The 18,815-nt window shown below is 43.9% G+C and overlaps 1 pseudogene; it reads left to right on the forward strand.

Moving 5' to 3' along the window:
* The first annotated feature begins 821 nt into the window (after nt 1–821).
* LOC123115708 (wall-associated receptor kinase 2-like) lies at nt 822–18,411 on the forward strand (annotated as a pseudogene).
* The last annotated feature ends 404 nt before the right edge of the window (nt 18,412–18,815 follow it).

An 18,815-nucleotide genomic window follows, 5' to 3' on the forward strand; every position in this document is an offset into this window, starting at 1 on the left:
AATATTTGCAGCCCTCATTAGGGTTAGGCAGCGAGATGGACATTACCAAGTCAAGCTTAGGTGGCGGCCGATCAGACGTGGCCTGTCGATAATCATCGTCTTCCTCCTCGTTGGCAAGAATCCAGAAGCGACCCCCAAACCGCTGCGTAGGCTTCGGTCCGTCCACCTCCGTCGTAAGATCCACAACGAGAGGTTGATCTCCGCATTCCGCAGGCACATGCACACACTCAAGAACCTCGATTTGGTAAATATCAATCAATAAACGCTTACCACTAGCAAGTTCCTCGTCGGTTCTCAGATGCCGTCCGGCCAAAATTTCTCCTTCTTCATCTCTAATCATCATCCATCGAGACAGATGCGAGTAGATCAAACCAGTGATCCATCGCCCAGCCTCCCTTGCATCTTCGAAACGCACGCGCCATTTTGAAGGATTCAAAAACCCCCGATCCCGATCCACCGTCGAGGAACCTCGACGGGAAACTGGGCAGGGCCGTCATGGCACTACTTATTATTACCATCGTCCCAAATTACTTGTCCTAAATTTGTCTATATACGAATGTATCGAACACTAAAACGTGTCTAAGATAAGTAATGCCGGATGGAGGGTGTAGAACAAAATGATGTTTAGCCAAGTCAAGAAGACCTTTACTATTCAAAACATCATTTTCGTTAGTTCACTTGTTTACACGAGACAAGGAGCCATGGGGCCAATGCCTCATGAACACAACACGTTGATGAGAATGGATGTTCAGGGCAACGCCTTAGCTATTTAAACACTTGAAGGGTCGTTGTGAGATCACTGCATATCGAAAAGTGAGAGCGCCACGATCGACCGAGAGTAGTGATGTCGAGGACATTTCAGTTGCTGCTAGTTCTTGCACTAGTAGGAATAGTTAGAGTGAGTGGTTCCCGCGCTCATAAGAACGTCACCCACGGCCCGCACAGCTGCGGCGGCGTGGATGTCCCCTACCCGTTCGCCATCGTGGAGGATGGCGGCGGTGGCGACTACCGCGCTGGGTCCCATGTCATGTGTGACGCCGGTGAGCCGGTACTGCACACCACCGGCGGCGACGGAAAGCCCGTTAAGATCGGCAACTTCTCCATGAAGGCGGCTGAGGCCCGCGTGTGGCTGCCTGTAGCGTGGCAGTGCTACGACTCCTCCGGCAAAGCGAATGGGTCAGACTACAGGAACCTAGAGTTCAACGAGGAGGGCGTGTACCGCATCTCCCACGCCAGGAACAACCCTCTTTGTCCTGGGCTGCGAAACCACGGGCTACCTCGGGAGCCAGCCGGACCAGGGCTCCGGCGAAAGCAGGTCATACGCCCAGTTCACCGTCTGCCTCTCCTACTGCAACAACTCCGAGAGCGCGGCGAGCGGTGCCTGCTCCGGGGTAGACTGCTGCCACGTAGAAATTCCGCCGGACCTCCATGGCAACTGGGTGGCCTTCGTTAGCTACGACAACACCATTAAGTTGGAAAAAAATTATATGAGACCAGGTCTCACGGTTAGCAGGTGAGACCCGCCCTGATGGATGACACGTGACATTTACAAATCACAAAACATATAATCTCTTCTCCTTGATTTCAGATGAGGAATAGGGTAGATGCTTTGTGATTTGTAAATGGCACGTGTCATTCATCAGGATGGGTCTCACCCAGTAAGTTCAACTTCAGCCCCTGCGAGTATGCGTTTGCGGCGGAGAAGCATTACAGCTTCAACACCACCGACCTCAAGAGGGCACTGCGCGGGACCACCTGGGAGATGCCGGTGGTCCTCGACTGGGCCATCCGCGACAGCCCCACCTGCAAGGAGGCCAGGAAGAAGAAGGAAGGGTACGCCTGCAAAAGCTCCAACAGCCGCTGCCTCGATTCTACCAACGGACCTGGGTACATCTGCAACTGCCGCCGGGGCTACGAGGGCAACCCCTATAATGAGCGTGGTTGTATCGGTAAGTTTTCCTGCTATATAGATTGTATACATGGGACCACACCTGCATGATCAAATATAATTTTGAACATATATTTAGAAGAGCTTTTCTGAGATTCCCTGCAAAATACTCCTATTTCTCACTGCATGCATGTCTTCCTTAATGCACTGAGAAAGCTTTTTATCTAGCAGCATGCAATATATAAACACATCATGCATAGCAATCACTTGTCTTTTCAGATATACGCTAATTCACAGGGAACATTTAAATTTCTTCTTCTGGAATTTGCTAATTCTGAGGCAGCTCTTTTTTCCCAATCATAATCAATTACCCATTCTTTCTTAAACAGTTGAAGTTCTCAATTTATCCCAAGTAAAATATCTTTAAGTTTTGCCAAGTCTATAAACAATATAGCGGCATCTATAGGTTCAACCTCATATAGTGAAATATATTTATGATGAATGTAATGAGATAAATGTCATCTTGTGAATGTCAGTATGTTTTTTACAGGCATGATCAGACTTAAAGATGTTCGACTTAAATAAAACCTAGAAGTTTAAGTATTTTTTAAAACGGGGGGGGGGGGGGGGGGGGGGGGTTATTAACTTACTAGAAGTTTTTTATTTGGCCTCTTAAGTATTTATGGTACAACAATTTTGTTCTTCTCTCATCTATTACAAGACCTTCATCTCACTCAGCATGAAAAAATAATCTTAAACTCTAGAAAGGAAATAGGAAATTTGAGGTATCAAAATCGAATATGTGATTTGTTAAAGGAAGTCTAAACATTAATATGGATAAGTAGAAGGTCGTAAATCAGAGGTACGAGCATTTGTGATTTTGTACAACACGTTTTTTCTGTAACAACAATAAGAGAGCATTTCATAATAAACATGTCTGGATTTTTTACTATCTAGAACAATCTAGATCTCTTAGTAAAAGAACTACATGTCAATCAACATGAGAAAGATCTAAGAGTAGAAGAAAGGAAATAGGATATACAAGGCATTAGAGAGAATATCTGATTTTGTTCAGAAAATAATAATTTAGATGAGTAGAATGAAGTAAATTAGACATATTTGTGATTTTCCACGACACGTATATCTATAATATAAGTAAAGTTGATGAATCCAGATATTTTCATTTTGTGTGTACAAATGAAAGTTGTATGCGATATTAAATATTTACATGGAAGAATTATAAAATGAAATAACATAAATGGTGGAATTATGTCACTGGGTGGCAGCGGAAAATCATTGGTTTTGATTGAAAAAAGTCCATTTTACTACCCTGAATAAAGGGGGTGGTTCACTTTACCCCTGATCTATTTTTCCGCTTCTTTTACCGTCCAAACAAACCCAAACCGTACAGAACACCCCCCCCCCCCCCCGGCTGGTTTTTCTCCACCAGCTGCTGATGTGGCACTAGTCAACGACGGTTTTGACCTGGGTGGGGCCCCCTTGTCAGGGCTCTCTCTCTCTCTCTCTCTCTCTCTCTCTCTCTCTCTCTCTCTCTCCGCAGGGTCCTGCTCCGCCACTGCGCCTTGCCGCTGCTCGCCCTCACCGCCACTGTTGCGCTGCTCGTCCTGCTGTTGTTGCCACCGCCCCTAGCTGCTGTTGCCACCGCCCCTAGCGCATCTGCCACGCCTCGCTACACTCACATGCTCGCCCAAACGCGCTCACGCTCACCGTCGCACTGCCGCGCCCGCGGCAAGCGCTAGGCGCCCTGCTCGCCCGCTTGCTCTGCTGCTGCACTCGCCCTAGCGGGGCCCCCCTGCTCCTCCTCCCCTCCCACCCACGGTGATGCTGCTTCTGCGTCTGCTGCCGTCGTCGTCCGTTCGCCTGCTCGCCGGCCACCTCCACCTACCGAGCTCCTCTGCTGCTTGCGAGCCCCCCGGCCGCCCTTGCGCGCGCGCCTCCTCTGCTGTCGTGCTGCCGCGCCGCTGCGCCCCGTCCGCACGATCGCCTAGCCCGCGACGTCGCTGACCGCAGCCGACTGCCCATGTCAGTCGGTGCCCAGCCGCCCCTTCCCCTCACGCGCCGACGTCGGGCCGTGCCTGAGCCCCCGCGGCTGCCCGCTCCTCGCCGCGCCGCTCAGATTGCCCGCCGTCCGTCCTGCCCCGCAGCCCCTCGCCGCCCCTACCGCATCCCCGTGGACGCTGCGCTCGACCTTTCCTCCACGCGCGCTCGCCTGCACGCTTGCCCGCGCATGGCCGCGCCTCGCCCGGCCACTTCCCTGTCGCCAGAGGCATGGCGACGCCTACAACCTCCGCTCGCTTTAGGCGCTCTGCCCGTCCCTTCGGTTGGAGAGAGAGAGAGAGAGAGAGAGGGCCCCACCCAGGTCAAAACCGCCATTGACTAGTGCCACATCAGCAGCGGGTGGAGAAAAACCAGCCGAGGGGGTGTTTTGTCCGGTTTGGGTTTGTTTGGGGGGTAAAAGAAGAGGAAAAATAGATCGGGGGTAAAGTGAACCACCCACTTTATTCAGGGTAGTAAAATGGACTTTTTTCGTTTTGATTTGTCTAGGCAAAATAATATTTTACTTCTAAATTTAGGCAACCTTATCAACTTAATCAACATTAATTCATCCCCTAAAAAAGGATAATTATGAGGGTCATCCAGACATCCAGGTAGACGGATGATGGACGATCACGCTAGATAGTTCATGAAATTAATATATTGTTCACCTCTCATGAGGTTATGATATGCTCATATTCGGTGTATCAATTTTGCTGGTATCGACGTTGTTTAGCTGCAATTGTAATGTATTGAATGTGAAATGTTTAGATACAGTTGTGGTGATATATTAATTATTATCTATTTAGGTATAGTATTGAAAACCACTAGCTGTGATATAGTATGTCTCGGTACAATTATGACTGAATTATTTAGGTGCAGTTCCGAGAATCTAGGGGACACTATCGCTTTAGAAACGGTTGTCAAGACATACCGATTGTTATATATGTGTGTACACTTTCTGAAAATACATCGGTATAATTTATTTTGAAACGACATGATGTTTGCACTACATAGAATTATGAATATTTTGTTTTAGAAACAAGATGTTCTATTATTCGGAAATGATGTGGTGTTTGTACAACCAATTTTTCATATATAAATTTGGTTTATAAAACTTAACACTGTCAAAGAGAACATAATATAATGTTCGTGTTCTACATATTGGCAGTGTCACTTGTATATTTAGGAGTGTGAGACCATCTAGTTCAATAATATCATATTGCACCAAGTTCTTGACGACATTAATAAAGTTAGTATATCGAGAAGTTTTGAAAAGATCCCACAAAACGTAGTAGGTTTTTAAGGTTTTCAAAATAAATACTACAAAGTAGCAGACTTTGCTAGTGTTAAAATACGTGTCTAGTCCTTTCCATCAGTTCGGATTTTTGACAAATTTGGCTAGTGCATCGGTTCAATATGGTATTAGAGCCACAAGGCCTCAGGATTAAATCCTGGCCAATGAACTATTTAATATAAAAAAATAGTTGTGATCTAATCTTGATCCCACGTCTAAGGTCTTCATGTACGTCCACAGCCTAGAGACGTGAGGGGGTGTTAAAAAATGTTGCCTAGTCCTTTCCATCAGTTCGGACTTTTGGGTTATTTGGCTAACGCACCAGTTCGATAGCTAGCAACTATCTATTTACCTATAATTTATTCACCTCTGTAGGAACATCTACATGAAGTAGTTTGAATGTCTTATATTTTTATGATAAGAAAAACTTTCATTTAGCTACAAAAGAGTGACAAAACTATCAAAGTTTGGCTATTATGCATTCATATGCAGTGGTAAAATATTGGCAGAGTCACCATGCTGTTGCTCCAGTTACATGGATGGAAAGCATAGTCATTGTACCCCCTGCCCCAACCCACGCAAGAAAGTATGCAGCTTGTGGTATCTTTTTCGTTCAATTGTGCGAACTTAATCAGGGCCTCTTATGTTCTAAGAAATTCCATAGGAATATTGGAGGAACCTATTCCTTATGAATTGTTCCTATAAATAAAACTTGTTTGCACGATGGGCCTCTTATGTTTTTCCTGTGAACTTAGTCAGGGCCTCTTATATTTTTCCTGTGGTTCAACCAGACAACTTCTATTTGTATTCATGTCTTTCTAATCCTTACAGTATTAAGTATTTCATGACTTCTAAATTATCTGGTATTTATTTCTCCCTTTTGAACATTGTGAAATCAAGGAAATCATCACTAGTTTGGATGGGAAAATAGTTATTCTTTCGACATTCTGAATGCATGGTCAGGTCAATGGTGTGTTCTGATGGTTAATTTTGATAAATAATGTAGATATAAATGAGTGTGAGCATCTTGACCACTATCCTTGCAAGGGAGACTGCGAGAACAAAGAAGGTTCTTACGAATGCACATGCCCCAAGCACACAAATAGTCCTAATCCCTTCAAAGAACGTTGCAGCCAAAATTTACCACTCGGAGCAAAGATCATCGTAGGTATGTATGTCAACTGCATGCAGTATACTGTACCATTAATGCAAAAGTGTTATTGTGCATCCAATACATTTTTACTATCTTCGATTCTCTATTTTCTTTGCATCCTCTATATATTTGCAGATTGCATGCCTTGATTTGTTCATCCGTCACTCTTCAGAATACGGAAGCTTCTGACACATAATTTAACTGTTAATTTTCATGTAAATGAACTAATTAAGGCGAGAGCAAGTTGCGAGCTATCTCATGGTTGCATGATGAAAGCATTTTTTTCCCTTGCAATTCAGTTCATATTGCTTATTGGATCTAGGCAATGGGTAGCATGGGAGGAGAAATAGGGGATTCACTTCCGCTTCGGTATAACCCCCCTGAACACATCGACGGAGGAAGTGAATCAGTGTATACCGAAGCGGGGTTATACCGAAGCGGAAGTGAATCAGTGTATCAGTGTATACCCCTTCATAAGAAAGGGTAGGATGGTCTTTTTTCTGAGCGGTTGATTTTTTTAAATGCGTCCACCAGTGTATACGCTGTACGCCTACTGGGCCGGCCCATTAGTGACCGATGTAAAGACTAGAGACTGTGGCCGAAGAAAGGGTAGGATGGTCTTTTTTTTTGAGCGGTTGATTTTTTTAAATACGTCCACCAGTGTATACACTGTACGCTTACTGGGCCGGCCCATTAGTGACCGATGTAAAGACTAGAGATTGTGGCCGTTCACGGGAGGTAAAAAATCACAAACTAAGTACATGCACATACTAGGAATCAAACCATGGACCTCTTGCATGTGAGTGTGAGTGGCTAACCGGTTGAGATGATTAGTGTCTATGAAAAATTATGAACGTACAAGCTTAAGAATTACATTGTCCGGATTTATTGTGCCTACCCCAGTATTGCCAAAACCAAGGCACATCAAGGCCGACTTTTTTGTTTTGAATCTGCCCAATTAGTGACCAGGATTGAATGGTTTTAACTACCGTAAATTAATTCTCAAACCTCCTCGCATCCATCAATGCTCCTGCATGCATTGCTGCCCAAACACGCAAATATTGGTTGCATGGCGCATGGGCCATGGCCCAATCAGACCACAACTTTCTCTTAACTGCTTGAAATTAATTTTCATCGATTAACAAACTGACTATTAATTCAGGCGTAGGGAATAGCAGTCGCCTTACAAAAGTGGACTTCCTCTACCCTAGAAATCCCGAACATAGGTAACACCAACGTGGCAAAACAAGAACTAATACCTACCCTAGCCGCCGCGGCGACTAGGGTTTTCCTACTCCGGCGCCGTTCGTCGCCGTCGAGGATCCGGATAACCTGCCTGTGCATCCCAACCATCCCACGCCTGCGCTTGGGCTGATCAAGGGGTCGGCTTTGTCCTTCCACCCGGCCTCTGTGCGGTGCGGCGATCTAGGGTTAACTGCAGCCATGGCAGGAGCGACTTCTTCCAATGGAGGGGGGAGTACTAGTTCAGGTAGAAGGAAGGGGAAGACTCCGATCGACCTGGAAGCGGCGATGAGGAACATGAAGCTGAAGGAGACGGAGCTGGATGACGTGATCGTTGGCGATGAGGAAATTGCAGAACTGTTCAAGGAGTCCCGGTGGCTAGCGGTAGCACGGGTGAACACGACGAAGTACTTCAGTGCCGAGTCCTTCAAGAACACAATGATTTTCGCATGGAGACTTGCCCACGAGCCAGATATCCGCGAGGCAGATAACAATCTGTTCATCGTCCAACTTTTCTGCTTAGGTGATTGGAACAGAGTTATGCACCAGGGCCCTTGGATCTATAGGGGACTTATGGTGGCAATTAAAGAGTATGATGGCAAAGGTAAACCAGATCTAGTTCAGCTCGACCGAGTCCATGTGTGGGCGCAGATTCATGATACCCCGGAGCTCTACAGGAAGGAGATAATTTTAGACCAACTGGCTCGTCGCATAGGTCAGGTGAAGAGCGTGGAGATGAACCCTAACCGAGTCTTTGAAGGCAACTATGTTAGGGTCCGGGCGAAGATTAAACTAGCTGATCCTTTGGTGCGGTTTGCCCCAATGAACATCAAAGGGGAAGGGCGAATTCTCTTGCCAGTAAGATATGAGAAGATGGGCTTCTTCTGTGAAGTCTGTGGCGTCCTAGGCCATTCCATGGAAGAGTGCGGCGATGGGGTTCACAGCCCCGAGGAGGTTGAATACGGGGAGTGGATGAAAGCAACCAGGAGAGCCATGCCGGATAACCAGAACCGTGACCCGAGCTGGAACAGGGGGAATTCCACACGAGGACGTGGACGTGCCCGTGGTGGCGGCTGCGGAAGAAACAATGGAGCCAAGAAACGATCATCGGAGGACGCCGGTCTAGGTGAGGAAATTGACAAAGATGGTGATGATGATCTCAAAGATACGGCTAAGAGCCCTCTCAAGGAAAAGGGCGTTGATGTTGGGACTGTCCGGCCACAGACCACGGTTAGTCGCAAGTTGAACATGGATGAGCAGGCTGATGAGAGCATCAGAGGTGGCTCGCTTGATGCATCTGTGCAAGGGGCCAGTGTTGTCCCTCCTCCTCCACCACCTTATGTTACCCCAAGGGATAGAAAGAAGCAAAAGCAAGGTAGTTCCCCAAACAAAAGCAATATGGACAGCGTGGCGGGCTCCTCTGAGGAGCGCCGCCGGGTCCAATGAGTCTTTCATGCTGGAACTATCGCGGGGCGGGCAAACCCGCGACAGTTCGAGAGCTTCGCGATTTCGCGAGGCAGTTTGCCCCGTTGGTGCTTTGTATTGTTGAAACTCAACTCCCGAGAGATAGAGTGGAAAACTTAGCAAGCACCCTAGGTTATGATAATTCATTTGCTGTTAGTAGCTCTGGTAGGAGTGGTGGTCTCGGTATTTTTTGGAATAATGAAATAAAGATTGAAAATTTTGGTTACTCTGCTTATCACATAGATGCTCATGTTACTTTGCCTGGTGCTTCTCCATGGTGGCTCACAGTGATGTACGGTGAAGCACAAGTCAGTGATAGAGGCAAGACTTGGGACGTGTTGAGATCTCTCGCTGAGGATGACGGTCTGCCATGGTTGTGTTTCGGTGATTTCAATGAAGTACTGAGTCTGAATGAACATGACGGGATTGGTCATCGGTGCATGACACAGGTGAATGGTTTTAGGGATGCTGTTGACACATGTGGCCTTATTGATCTAGGCTTCTCGGGAAACAACTGGACGTTTGAAAAGAGAGTAGCCGGAGGAACATACACGCGAGTGCGTCTTGATAGGCACTTGCCACCCCATCGTGGTCCAGCATGTATCCAGGAGCAGTTTTATCTCACAAATCTGCCACCACATCGGACCACATACCGATATTGCTACAACTATCACCGGTAGATGATCAGCCACGGCAAGCTAGACCCTTCAGATATGAGATGATGTGGGAATCTCACGAGGGTTTCCAGGCGATAATTGAACAACACTGGCAAGGCCCAGGAGCAACCACGGTTGCGGAACTATGTGCAAAAATTAAAACGCTCTCAACAAATCTGAAACACTGGGACCGAACTACGTTTGGCAGTGTGAAGGAGGAGATTCGATCTCTAAAGCTTCAGCTAGAGAGCATGCGTGCTGACCCGTCAAGGACGGCACCTACTCGTCAGGAAGAGAAAGTAAAAGATCGCCTGATCGAGCTCTATCACAGAGAGGAGGTAATGTGGCGTCAGAGATCGCGAATAACATGGCTGGCGGCGGGTGATAAGAACACCAAGTTCTTTCACCTACGGGCCAGCAGGCGGCGCCTTAAGAACAAGATAAAATGTCTGCTGAGACATGATGGAACTACAGTAGAAGATGCAACAGAGATGGAGTGCATGGTCACGGCCTTCTACAAAAATCTGTTCACGTCAGAGGGGACAATGAATATGCATGAAGTAATTGACGTGGTTCCTCTCAAAGTCACAAACGAGATGAACCAGCGGCTGATGAGCGAGTACAACAGAGAGGAAATTAAAACGGCGCTGTTTCAGATGGCCCCTACTAAAGCTCCAGGATCTGATGGGTTCCCTGCGCATTTTTTCCAGAGAAATTGGGAGCTCTGCGGGGATGAAGTGGCTACTATCATCTTGAAAATCCTGAGGGGTGAGGAAGATGTGGAGGAGCTGAATGATACTATCCTCGTCCTCATCCCCAAGGTAACAAATCCCACACTTCTGTCACAGTTTCGCCCTATAAGTCTATGTAATGTACTCTATAAGATTGCATCGAAGGTTATGGCAAACAGGCTCAAGACCATCCTTCCTATGATCATATCGGAGGAGCAATCGGCCTTTGTGGTGGGAAGGCTTATCACGGATAATATCATCTCCGCGTATGAGTGTTTAAATTTTATGAAGAGGAATAGATCTAAGAGGAATGGGTTTTGTGCCCTTAAACTTGACATGATGAAGGCCTAAGACCGTTTGGAGTGGGACTACCTCCGTGCTATCATGTCCAAACTGGGTTTTGCACCGGCTTGGGTCAACTCAATTATGAGGACGGTATGTTCAGTCAAATTCTCGGTTATGTTCAATGGAAAAAGACTTGAGAAATTTACACCTTCACGAGGACTCCGACAGGGGGATCCAATATCACCTTACCTATTCTTGTTTGCAGCAGAGGGCCTTTCGAGCCTTTTAAAAAACCAGACAGAGTCATCTCCAGTGCATGGGATCAGAGTGGCAGATACGGCTCCGCCGGTAAGCCACCTTCTTTTCACAGATGACAGCCTGCTGTTCGTCAAGGCTAGTGTTGAGGGAGCTATTCAGGTATCCTCTTTGTTGGAATCATACTGTAATGCTTCTGGACAGAAAATAAACTTGGACAAATCTTCAGTGTTTTTTAGCAAAGGCTGCTCGCAGGGTGTTAAAGAGAGCATGAAAACTACCTTGAATGTTCATAATGAGAGTCTATCAGAGAAGTACTTGGGCATGCCTACGGATGTAGGGAGCAGCAAAAACGGGGCTTTCAAATATTTGAAGGATAGAGTCTGGAACAAAGTAAAGGGATGGATGGAAAAGGTGTTGTCATCCGGAGGAAAAGAAGTACTTATAAAGTCTGTCACTCAATCTATCCCGGTATACTCTATGGCTTGTTTTAAGCTACCTCGGGGCCTCTGTCTTCATATCAACTCCATCATACGGAAGTTCTGGTGGGGGAGTAAACGGGGCGAAAGGAAGACAAATTGGGTCTCCTGGGAGAAGATGACAAGGCCGAAATATGAAGGTGGATTGGGTTTTCGAGACATCGAGCTGTTTAACCTCGCTCTGCTGGCAAGACAAGCGTGGAGAATCCTACAAACACCTGAATCCCTAAGTGCAAAAATTCTGAAAGCGCGCTACTTTCCAACGACAGACTTTCTTGATGCATCCCTAGGTAACCAACCATCACAAATTTGGCGAGCGATCGTGGAGGGCAAGGAGATCCTATCGCAGGGTCTCATCAAACGCATAGGTGATGGTCGGGATACATTGATATGGCAGCATAACTGGATACACAAAGAGGCGTCACTCAGACCTATAGTATGCTTGAGCCAACATCGGCCGCAGTTCGTGTCTGAACTCATTGACAGCGCAAATGCCAGGTGGAAGCAGGACGTAGTTCGTGCAACTTTCCTTCCAATTGATGCGTAGGTGATCCTCAATATTCCTCTAGCCACAAGACACTGCAGAGATTCTTGGGCTTGGGCTCATGAACATAAGGGTGCCTTCTCCGTCCGCTCGGCATATCGGATGCTAATCAACACGAAGCTCAGGCGGGAGGCTTGGCTCGAAGGACGATCCGGCCCGGCTGACAGGCAGAGAGAGGAAGCCAGCTGGTCCAATATCTGGAAGGTTGCGGTGCCGTCAAAACTGAAGGTATTCCTGTGGAGACTTGCACAATGCTCTATACCCACGGCGGATGTACTTCGTCATCGTAATATGTCCACATCGTCGCGGTGTGCCATCTGTGGAGAGGAGGACTCATGGATGCACTCACTCATAACGTGCACAATGGCGCGGTGCGTGTGGGCGCTAGATGACCCGGAGTTGGTTGAGCATATCATCGCAACAGCAGAACCGAATGCAAAGGCTTGGCTTTTCAGTATGCAAGAATCGATGCCGCATTCCGAGTTCACGAAGCTAGCTGTGACACTATGGGCTATATGGGGTGCACGACGTAAGCTGATCCACGAAGGGGAGCACCAGAGCCCCATGGGGACTCACTCATTTATCAAACGCTTTCTGGCAGATTTGAGTATTGTTTCTATGTCACATGAAATAACGAAGCCGAGAACAGCCCCAGAGCGGACGCCTGTGTGGATTCCACCACCGGCGGGTCATCACAAGGTTAATGTCGACGCTGCTATATGTAAACAACCTCCTGTCGGGGCCATAAGTGCGGTTTGCCGGGATCAATCAGGAACTTTTGCTGGGTCAGCATCGGTGGTATTCCATGGCATGACCGATCCACATATACTGGAAGCTTTGGCATGCCGCGAGGCTATTGCATTAGCCAGGGACCTTGCACTTACTCATTTGAAGGTAGCTTCTGATTGCCTTGCGGTGGTCAAGGACATACATACTGGCACTATGGGTACAATCGCTCCAATTGTGGAGGAGATCATCGACTCGAGTAGGGAGTTTCAGTCTTGTTCTTTCGTCCATGAGAAACGTCTCTCTAATAAGGAGGCTCATGGCTTAGCTCGACATGCTTTACATTTAGGGGAGGGTCGCCGTGTATGGCTATTACACCCTTATGATACTACTATTATTCCTGTAATTCGTTCTATTGAGCAATAAAGTAAAGCATGTTCTTCTCAAAAAAAAAGGTAACACCAACGTAGAATCCGGGCACATTTCCGAATTTTTCGAACATTTGTTGGAAATTCTGAATAAAATTTAAAAAATCAAATAATGTTTGAAAATCCAACAATTTTGTGAACAACTTGAACACATTTTGAAAACATCATTTTTCTAAAAAAGGATAAACATTTTTATGAAAAAATGAACAATATTTTCTAAAAGCATGAACAATTTGAAATTTTTAAAGAGATAGGTTAGTTCAAAATGTTGAACATTTTATGAACAACATTTTGAACAATTTCAAAGAGATATGAGGAGTGTGCAAACTTAAGAACTAACATTTTGAACATTTTTTTAATACAACTTGAACACTTTCCTTTTTGGCTTATGTGGCAAATGTAAGTTTGTGAATTTCCTGACCAGTTGTGTTTGCATTTTTTAAACTGGGTTTTCTTCTGTTATATAATGGTTTTATTTAAAAATTGCATTTATTTTTTCCCTTTTTTCAAATTCGTGAACTTTTCAAAAATTTAAGAAATGTTTGGGTTACAAAAGAAAGTTCATGTTGATTGATAATGACGGAAACTATAAATAACAGAAGCATCCAAAATTGTTCACAAATTTCAAGAAAATGGTGAGGACATATAAAACATTCATGTTGATTGATAATGAAGAAAATTGCAAATAATAAAAGCATTCTAATGAGAGAAAATTACATGCTCACGAATGGACCAGTCTGCCCTAGTGTGGCGCACTCCTCTCAACTGATGGTTTTTTCGGACTACGGATATGGACCCTTCTAGCCTACCTGGACAACCAACGTGAAACATGGTCGAACTTTGTACATAAATGAAATGACCCCAACTTTTGCCAACAGGTGCGCATGTCCATGGCAGGTTTGAATGATTTCTGACACCGTATGCAAGTTGCATCACGTCCGGCCATTAATCAGCCATTATTCACCAAGAAAACTCCAGAAAATCAAGAATTGTCAAAAACTCAAACAATGTGGCATAGTGCCTTGAATGGTCATATAAGCTCGTGGAAAAAAATGGATACATTTGACGATGCCGAAAAACATGCTCTCATACGGACCTTCTGACCTACTCGGACACCCTATGTCGAACATGGTCTATTTTGAACATAAATGAGATGATCCCATTTTTTCCAAAATATGGGCATACCCATGGTATGCATCCCTGCCAGGTTTGAAGGATTTCCGACACAGTATGCAAAGATGTGTCACGTCCGGCCATTTTTCACAGAGAAAATACCAGAAAACATAAAAAATGTCAAAAACCAAAACACTTTGCATGGTGCCTCAAATTGATCATACAAGGACATGAAAAAAAATTGGAGCCATTTCAAGGATGTCGAGAAATAATGTGCACTCAGACAACAGTCTGGCTTTCCGTACACCCTCCACTAAACATGGTCTAGTTTTGTACATTCTTAAAATGACCCCAAGTTTTGCCAGTTGGTGCGCATGAATATGATAGATATTCATGCCAGATTTGAACTACTTTCGACACCGTATGCAAGTTGTGTCACGTTCAGCCATTTATCTCCCTTTTTCACCGAGAAAATGCAAGAATTATCGAAAACTCAAACAACTTGGCATGGTACCTTGAAATGGTCATATAAGCTCAAGGAAAATTTGGGATCATTTGATGGATGCGAAAAAAACCCGCTCTCAGACGGACTCTTCTAGCATACGCAAACACCTCCGTCGAGCATGGTCTATTTTTGTGCATGCATAAAATGATCTCAACTTTTTCTAGCAGGCGGGCATGCCCATGATAGGCATCCATGTCAGGTTTGAACGATTTCCGACACAATATGCAACTTGCCTCATGTCCAACAATTTATTGGCCATTTTTCGCCGAGAAAAACTCTAACAATTGTAGAAATTGTCGAAAACTCAAACAACTTGGCATGGTACCTTGAATTGCTTATATAAGTTCATGAAAAAATCATTTATGAAAAAACTATTTTGAACCATAATTTAAAACATTTGTTTAAAACCGTTATTTTGGTATTCCAAACAATATTTCAATTTTTTGACTAGATTCCAAAAAGAATATAAATTTAAAAATGGAGAAAAATGAATTAACGGAAAAAGAGAAGAATAAAAAATAGAAGGAAAAAAACATTTAGGAGTCGAACCAACTAGGCGATGCTATCGCTCCCGTCAGGCGCCTGTTGGAAATTTCTAAATGAGATTGCAATTTTTACAAAATTGTGCACGTTTTCAAAAAATATACATGTTAATAAATTCTGTTCAAATTTAAAAAATTTCTCGTATTTTCATATTTGTTTGTTTGAAAAATGTTCAGGAATATAAAAAATTGTCGGGCTTTAAAAAGATCAGAAGTTAAAAAAATAGTCCTATTGTCAAAAATATTCACAAATTAAAATATTTGTATTTGGAAAAATGTTCCCGCATCCAAAAAAGTTCACACATCCAGAAAATGTTTGCTTTTTCCAAATTTTGGTCGAAGTTTTAAGAAATGTTTGTGTGCTTTATACAAATCTTGTTTTTGAAACCTTGTCGTGTTTTTATATATTTCTAAAATTTGTAATTTTTTTTGTATCTTTATAAACAGTTCACGTTTTTTTTAAAGAAACGTAGGGAATCCCGAAAATTCTCAACAATTGCTTGGAGTTTTATAAATTATTTGCTTTCCAAGAAATATTCGACATTTCCAAGTTGTTCACATTTTTTTGAAGAAATGTTCCGTTTTTTATCAGATTTTTTTTATATATAAACGTGTTATTTGTTCTTATAGAATGTGCGCTGTAGGAAATCAAAAGGTCTCGTACAAGAGGTCTCCGTACGGCATATACGTTGAAGCGATGACCCATCATACATACAAAAATGAATATGGTGTGTGAAAGGTTCATATTACCCTTTATACGTTTTGTGAGGGGGGTTGTACCGAAGCGGGTCTCGGATTTACAATAAAACTAGGTGATATTGGGCAACCCTAAGCAAGCAAATCCTCTGCTCGCGTCAATTGTTATCCTTCTAGAGCTTTGGCCACAACGACCCAACCTTACGCAGTAGACCTCCCATTGCTGTATGTGATCCCCAACCCTCACATACTTGTTCTTCTTTGACAACTTCGAATTCTCAAAGCAATGCTTATTGTCCTACTAAGTGCCCACCACCTAGAATTATAAGAGCCTTTCTTGAGAAATATTCATCCGGTGCCAGGGGTTACTGGTCCAGCGAACGTGAAAGATGAGATAGGACACCTCTAGCAGACCCCTTCAAATTTAGCCCCTTATACCTTAACTCCATATAGTCGAGGTCATTGCCGCCAAAGCCGCGCAACAGACCTTCCTCTGGCTAGGGTTACTCCGCTAGCTGGCCATTGTCGCAACCGCGACCGCCAGGGCTAGCTCGGGCTCATCGGTGGCCCGTCCACGCCCGCCCACTCTGCCGGACTCACCCAATAACACTCAATATGTTTTATATCTCATTTGATGAAAATATGCCAAATATTGCAAAAAAAAAAGGATATGGGCACGGCAGACCAAATGGGTCATCCCGTTGGGTGCTGCGGCCAGGGAAAGGCGGACATTGGCCTGGCTCATTGAAGTTTTATGAAGGGAGTAAGAAATCAGAAGGTGATTGATAAACCCACTTAAGAGACACACAACATATTAATGCCTAAAAAGGATTCTCAAAAAAAGATTAATGCCTAAAAAAATGTGATGCTACGTAGTATTGGGTATACTCATTCCATTGGTGTGGCCATTTCTTAACTACGTTGATTAGTTTGCCTGACACTTGGAAGTTCATATTCAGAATGGAAACACATTAGCAATTTATTACTGTAATTTTCACTCCCGCTATTATCAGTACTACAATACAATATTAAGAACTTATAACTCATCTTTTTTATATGTGCTATTTTCTAGATCAACCACATGTAAAAAGGTAATTGTTGTCACAAGTAAACTTTTGACATTCCTTTATTTATTTTAAAAATAAGTCAATGGTAATTTGTTCCAATATTGTCTATATATTTTTGTTATACAGGTGCCATAGGGGGTCTTTTCATCATAGCTATTATGGTGTTCTTGTGGCTTCTTCACAAAGAGAAAAGAAGGATGAGAGACAATTTTGAAAAGAATGGGGGACCTATATTGGAAAAGATCAATAATATAAAGCTATTCAATAAGGAAGATATAAGGAAAATTCTGAAAAATAAGAAAATTCTTGGAAATGGTCGCTTTGGTACGGTTTCCATGGGGCACACTGAGGATAAACAAGTGGTCGCTGTGAAAGAACCCATCAATCGCAAATCAACGAATGACCAGTTTGTAAATGAGATCATCATTCAGTCTAGAGTCATTCACAAAAACATTGTCAAGCTCATAGGTTGTTGCCTACAATTTAAAGTGCCAACTTTGATCTATGAATTTGTGCCCAAGGGCAGCCTCGACGATATTCTTCATGGCAAGAACCATATGCCTCTAAAGTTGGGTCTACGTCTACAAATTGCTGCAGAATCAGCAGAAGGTCTAGCTTATATGCATTCAAAAACAACTACAACAATCCTCCATGGTGATGTTGAACCAGCTAATATACTTTTGAATGAAAAGTTTATGCCGAAGATCTCAGACTTTGGCATATCAAGGTTAATGGTCACTGATATGCAACACACTGGATATATCATTTTTGACAGGGCTTATGTTGATCCAGTATATAGGCAAACTGAACAATTGACCACCAAGAGTGATATCTATTTTGGAGTTGTGCTCTTGGAGCTCATTACAAGAAAGAAAGCCTCTCACTCTGACAACAATTTACTCGGGAACTTTCTTGATACCTACACAAAGGACAAGTCTGTGACCGAGCTCCTGGATAAGGAACTTCGAGAGGATGATCAAGAAATTCTTGGTCATTTAGTAGGGATGATTATGCAATGTATAAATCTTGACGTCAATCAGAGACCAGAGATGACCGATGTCGCTGAGCGTCTTCATGATATGGTGAAGAGGTTAAATAATAAATAGGATGATCTACCAAATGATCATGTGGTTTCACGGCAAGTTGATGCATGTTCCAGTTGAGAGACAAACATAGAGGAAATGAGCATGCATGTAGCACTTATATGCTTATTGTGGGCTATACTTGTATTGATACAAAATTTCCTGAAGTACAAGTACGATAGGTTACCCGAGAGATGATGTAACTAATTAGAATGGTTCTCTTCCATCAGTAGAAGAGGAGATATTTACCTGGGCCCGAATAAATGTTACTGTGTCTGTATGTGTTATGCTTGTAATGGTTAGTTTGTGATTGCTTATCTTGATGTGGTCTTAATTTTGTAAGATGTTGTGGAACCTGAAAAGGCATGGCTAGTTTAATACAAGCCCGTGCACACAATGTAACAACGGAAATCGGACAAACTAAAGAAAGTCACTGTGTTGCAATTGTTTTAGACTACTATAGGGAAACACTTATATTCAGTAGTCTGATTGGAGACTTTTGTTTTAGACTACTGTAAGGAAACACTTATATTCAGTAGTCTGATTGGAGACTTTTGTCAGACGGGTCATTTGCCGTCGATGCTTTCCTAATCCCAAGGCTGATATA

This window comes from Triticum aestivum, chromosome 5B, assembly GCF_018294505.1.
Source record: "Triticum aestivum cultivar Chinese Spring chromosome 5B, IWGSC CS RefSeq v2.1, whole genome shotgun sequence".
Classification (NCBI taxonomy): Eukaryota; Viridiplantae; Streptophyta; class Magnoliopsida; order Poales; family Poaceae; genus Triticum; species Triticum aestivum.